The 6,091-nt window shown below is 34.5% G+C and overlaps 1 pseudogene; it reads right to left on the minus strand.

Moving 5' to 3' along the window:
• Positions 1-2,489: 2,489 nt before the first annotated feature.
• On the minus strand, positions 2,490-3,609 carry LOC147508525 (uncharacterized; annotated as a pseudogene).
• Between the last annotated feature and the right edge of the window lie 2,482 nt (positions 3,610-6,091).

The following is a 6,091-nucleotide window of genomic DNA, read 5'->3' on the forward strand; positions in this document are numbered from 1 at the left end:
AGAAATGGTTTTAAACGGCGCAGGGGTTTCGTTTTCCTCCCTCCTAAACTGCATTGGGGGTGTTGTTTGAAATACATTTATGGTTTTTTGGCTTTGGAGTTGCACTTGAGTGCCGTGGGAGGGGTATCCGAAATATATACTTCTGCCGTGTCATGGGATAAGTGTCCATTCGGTGTGCCGAAATTAATTAATCTAAATGGCTAAGTTGTGCCAAAATTAAAGGCACCAAACAACATGGTGGTGCCTTTTAGACACTCATTAAAAATTCTATGCAAATTACCACTATCATACACATAATTTAATATTAAAACACAAAAATTATCTATCATACACTTAATTTGACAATGTAATAGTAGTGTGGGTTATCAAATTTTAAGGGTTTGATTGAAATATGGTGGGGAAAATTGAGTTTGTTGTTAAGGAATCGTAGTTTTGAAAGTGGAAGGTGTATGAGAAAACAAAGAAATTGGGTCTTTAAAGATAAGGGCAATAGGAGGTTGCAATAGATGTAGATGGGGGTCTTTTGATGTAGATGGGGAGTGCTCAACACAAAATAAAATTTTTAGGGCAATGACAAACTTGTAATATTTTTTTTTATTTTTTGAGGTCTGCCCAACACAAAAAGAAATGTGCCCATAGCAAATACCTTCATTATTGGGAAACTCTCTCCTTGGGCTGAGACATGTATGAATGTATGATGTCGGTACAAATGTTTGGAACTACATTTCTTTGGATAATGCTAAGGGCTGGACTTTTGACGACAAATCCGCCCTGGCTTTCGATACCATCTTTTATTGGAGTCCGAATTTGTTCACTAGCGGTTTTGCTGGTAGAGTCTACCAGCTCCCATAATGACCCATGTGTTCAACTACTACTTTTTTTTCCCCAAAAATTGTGTTTTGCCCATAATACCCCAATCTTACCACCAAAACCTCTTTTTTTTCTTCAGTTCTTCTTGGTTAATCCTTATGAATTGAAAACTCAAGTTCAAAATCTAGCAAATCCCATTATTAAATTTGTTCTTAGTGAGGTTTATCTCATACAGTTTGGAATTGTTTTTCTTCTAAAACAAATATCAACACTAAACTTTTTTTTTTCTCTGTGTTTCTAACAAGATTTTAGTTTGTAACTGCTAAACAACTACTATAACAACTAACAAGTCCATTACAATAGAATGGGTATTGATTCTAATGAGGAAATGAAGCTTGTAAGAAAAAAATAGGAGGTGGACTGGTGGTGGGAGAAAGAGGGGTATACTTGGTAATATATAAATGTTAATTTCTTTGTTTTTAGTGATACTTGTTTGGCTGGACACGTGGGACATTATGGGCACTGGTAGATTCTACCAGCAAAACCGCTGATGAACAAATTCGGACTCCTTTTATTGGTACTAGCTTTTGGAATAGGTCGAGAAATTGTGAAATACTAAAATTTATGATCCAATGAAAAGAGAAAGGAGAGGGAGTGAAACTAAGATAAGTGGTAATCAGGGGCGGAGCCAGGATTTTTATCTAGGGGGGAGGAGTTTGGGTCAACAAAAAAACTTATAACAAATCACATATATTAATTCTATAATTCTCAATTAGTCAAATAAGTTTCACAGACATTGATAATAGTAAGCAAAATAAGTTTGTAACTCAAAAACATTCAACATATTATAAGCATACCAAGAATCATAAATAGCCATGTTTAAATGCAAAATGAAGACCGACAAAAAAACATCAAGTTTTAACTTCAAACTTAAAAGAATTTTTCTTTACGAGACTTGACGTCAAAGTCTACAATCAATGAATCAGTGTTAAATTTTCTTGCAATCTCCTTTTTGATATAGACTATCATACTATCTGCAAGAAATTCATTCCCCATCTTGTTCCGAAGCCTAGTTTTAACCAATTTCATTGCAAAAAATGCTCATTTTGTTGTTGCTGTAGAAACCAGAAGAGTCAACACAAGACGAAGTAGTCGATCTACTAGAAGGTAGATTTTTGACTTTCTCGTCTTCACAAGTCCTTCACAAAGCTCTACAATTGTTGTCATGTCTTGTAATTTAGCACATTGATTTACATCTAAGATATAATATTGTAGTTGATATCTTAGATGAATTTTTTCCTGACTTGAAAAATCTTGCAGATAGAACTTCTCCACCAGAGTACAATATCATTGACCTTAAACAATTTATAACATCTCTCGGGTCCAATGCTGAACTAAGAAGAAAAAGCTCCAATGTGTGCTCATTAAATCTAATGTTTAACTCTTGTAATTGAGAGTCTATTGTTGTATAGAAAATGTCGACTCGATAATGGTGTTCAATAGTGATATATGGTCTTGCTTCTTTCTGCCCCTACCAACAACATAATTGTTGCTCATATCCGGAACATCAATATCATGCCGGTTGCAAAAACATATAACATTTTCAAGTAATGTACTCCATCCGTTATCTCTCAACTCTTGGATAAGAAATTTCGTAGTTTTCACAAGTTGTAAGGCATTTAGAATATCTTGAGACTGACTTTGTAGTGCTTGGCAAAGATCATAAGTAATTCCCATAATATCCTGAGTAAGATGCAAGATAAAGATGAATTCAAAGGATGCCATGACATAGTATGCTGCATCCGCATCCCCTCTTGAAGGATATGTGCACCCATCTCCATAATCTTAGTAAGAACTGTACAAGTTGCATCAAACATGTTTATCAAACTACAAACAGAAATAAAATGAGAGCTCCATCGGGTATCGGCTGGCCTTTGCAAAGTGCCAATTTGATTAAGTCCCGAGCCAGACTCAATTTCACTAATAGCAAGAAGTTATTCAATTTTATTTGCTTGAGCAATTTGTAATTCATCGTGATGTTTGCAAGAAGCGCCAACTATATTGACAACAGAAAGTAGCTTAGTGAAAAAAATGGTAAACTGGTTTCACTTCTTTGGCTGCAGCAACTAGTGTTAGTTGCAAGTGGTGGGCTAAGCAATGAACACAATAGGCATATGGGCAGTCCTTACAAATCAAGGCTTGTAAACCATTCCATTTCCCACGCATGTTGCTTGCTCCATCATAACCTTGCCTTCGAATATTTGAGACGCTAAGATTGAAGTGAGAAAGAACTCTACATATTTCAATCTTCAAAGCCGCAGCACAAATATCAGAAACATGAACAATATGGAAGAAAAGCTCACGCAAAATGGCATCTCTATCCACAAACCTTAAAACAAGAGCCATTTGCTCTTTCTTGGACTCATCCCGTGCTTCATCAACAATAATACAAAACTTTGACTCTCCAATTTCTTCACGAATGGCATGTGGTACTTTTCTTGCAAGAATATTCAAGATCTCCTTTTGGATCTGTGGTGAAATGTATTTACAATTCTTCTTAGCTTTTTCCAAAACAACATTAGCAACATCACCATTGTAAGATGCTATAAGTTTAACCATTTCAATGAAGTTACCACGATTTATAGAGCCAGGCTTCTCGTCGTGGGCTCTAAAAGAACATCCTTGATATGTTAACCATCGAGTACTATTAATTGATGTCTTGAGTTTCAACCTATCATCTGCAATTTGTTGAGAATTTTGTCTCTGAAAAACTCTCTCAATGTTTTGTGATTGTCCCATTAAATCTTGACATGCTCAAACAGAAACATTATGGGCAGAATTAGGATCTCTCCCAATATGAGTTAAGAAAGCACAGTTTATACCATCATGGGCCTTCTTCCAATTCTAAAATCCTCCCACACTGAATACATGAGACCTGAAGCGATCATTCGTGTTTTTGTTGAAAATAAAACATGGATGATAAAATGCCATGTTCTTAGAAGGCGAATACTCTAACCATGGAAACTGCATAAACCAATTATAAATAAAATGGCGACGATACTTTCCCATTCCAGTCAGTGGATAGGAATCAAGCTAGCTTCGGTTGATATGGCCCAAGTATTAGATAATCACGTCAAATTCCGTAATATTGATCTGCAGGATACTCATATATTTGGCGACGCAATCCTGGATCACGCACTAGAGAATTAAGAACTATCACCATCTATAACCGGTACCTTGAGTCTTGGAATTTGAAGAGTAGTTTCATGACTTGGCATTGCCTCAAGTCTCGGAATTTTAGGAGCGTGTTCTTGAGTAGGCACATCAGGGGAAATAAGATAGGACGAAGTGTCCTCTGAAATTTGAGGGGTACATTTCTTGAAGAATGAGTCTATTTTGGATGATTTGACGACGATGGTTAACCAACAATTCGAACTCCTAATTAAGTCCTAATTAAAGAAACCAATATAAATAATATATTAGTTAAGAATTTAAAATAAATTCATTCAACAAGCAATCAACAAAGCAAATTGTTATAACATAAAGTGTAAGAAAAAAACTTACCTTGAAAATTGAAATAAAAAAATCAGATGCTATTAGAGTAATGGAGTTTGACTGTTACTCTGTTAGAACATGAGAAGACGAGATCGCGGACTGTTATTCTGTTAGAGCATGAGAATTGAGAAGATGAGATCAAGTGGAGTGATGGAGTATTTATTCGCTAGTTTATTTACTAAGGAATTGTGGAATTGTCGGGATGAACTGAATGTGGGAATGAACCGAATGATCGCTAGCCAACTCTTGAATATTTTTTATGTCAGGGGTCCCATCAGCCCATAAATTTCATTCTCACCATATAGTAGTAAGCCCAAACAAAAATAAAAGAGTCGGACAAAACAATTAACTTTTGTAAAATGAAAAAGAGAGAAAGATATATATTTCATTTTTTTTTCTTACAATTTTAGGGGGTGCAACTGCCCCTGCCAGCCACCCCCTTGGCTCCGTCACTGGTGGTAATGGAATTCATGCATCATTTTCTTTTACCGAAAAAATACATGATAAAGCATCTCAAAGTTTGAATAACTAAGGGGGTGTTTGGATCCTATTTATTTATTGGCAAAAAATGTTTATTAGTCAAAAAAATGTTTTTTGAAAAAATAAATGTGTTTGGTCTCTATTTAAAAAAAAATTATTTTTCATCCAAAAAACATTTATTGGTTTGAAAAATTCATTTTATGATAATTATGTAAAACTTGTTTTTTAAAACAAAAAACTGTTTTTTCTTCTCTCTCTCATCTGTGCCAAAGGCAAAGTGACGGCCCGGTTATTTTCTCCAAATAAAACTCGATTTTTTTTATTAGATCTCGATCTCGATCTCTCTCTCTGAACTGCTCGACACCAATTTGGTAAGTATTATTCTTCTTCTTAATCCTCTTTTCTATTCTTTTTTTATTTACATTCTTAATTCACTTTTTAGATTTTCATTGGTTGTTTTTCGTATTTTTAAATTAAAGTAATTCGTTTTGAAAGCTTGGGATATAATATTTACAAGAAGTACTTTATAAATGGAATCTGTATTAGCAAGGAAACAGTGATTATACAATATTCAGCATAGTGGTTTACTTGTTATTGACCCTCGTATTTTCGCATTGTTTCCCTCAAGGGAGCTAATTTGGGATGAATACTTGAAGGTACGTAATGTTTATTGGAAAATGTATATCCATATCTTGAAGATTTTAATGTTATTAGACTATTAATAAAAGGTTTAAATACAGAAATATGCAACGTACTTAGGTCCTATTAACACTTGTATCAACATAGAATTTTTTTTTCACAAACGTATCAATGTACTATGTCCAATTTCACAAAAATAGCAATCTGTTAGCATCCGTCAGTTAAGTGATGATGTGTCCATTTATTTTCAATTTTATTTTTTTGTATTTTCCACCCTGCATAATATTAGGACGTGATGTGGCGAAAATAATACACCTAAGATAATGGGTGAGATTGATAACTCTTAAGACCCAAAAAGAATAAAGATCCAGCCCCCAAAAATGACAGAACCTAACCCATGAAACAAAAGATTATAACCCGGCCCAACAATCTAACTCAAATCACTACTAAAAAAAGAGCTTTTTATGACGGTTGTTTTTTTTTCTATCTTGATAGCTTTGTTGAAAACCGTCGTGATACATGTCCCAGTGATATTTTTATGATGGCTATTGCAATATTGTGATGTTTATGACAAAGACGTCAAGAAAATATGATGATTTTATGACGG

The sequence above is a fragment of the Coptis chinensis genome, chromosome 3, assembly GCF_015680905.1.
Source record: "Coptis chinensis isolate HL-2020 chromosome 3, ASM1568090v1, whole genome shotgun sequence".
NCBI classification, from domain to species: Eukaryota; Viridiplantae; Streptophyta; class Magnoliopsida; order Ranunculales; family Ranunculaceae; genus Coptis; species Coptis chinensis.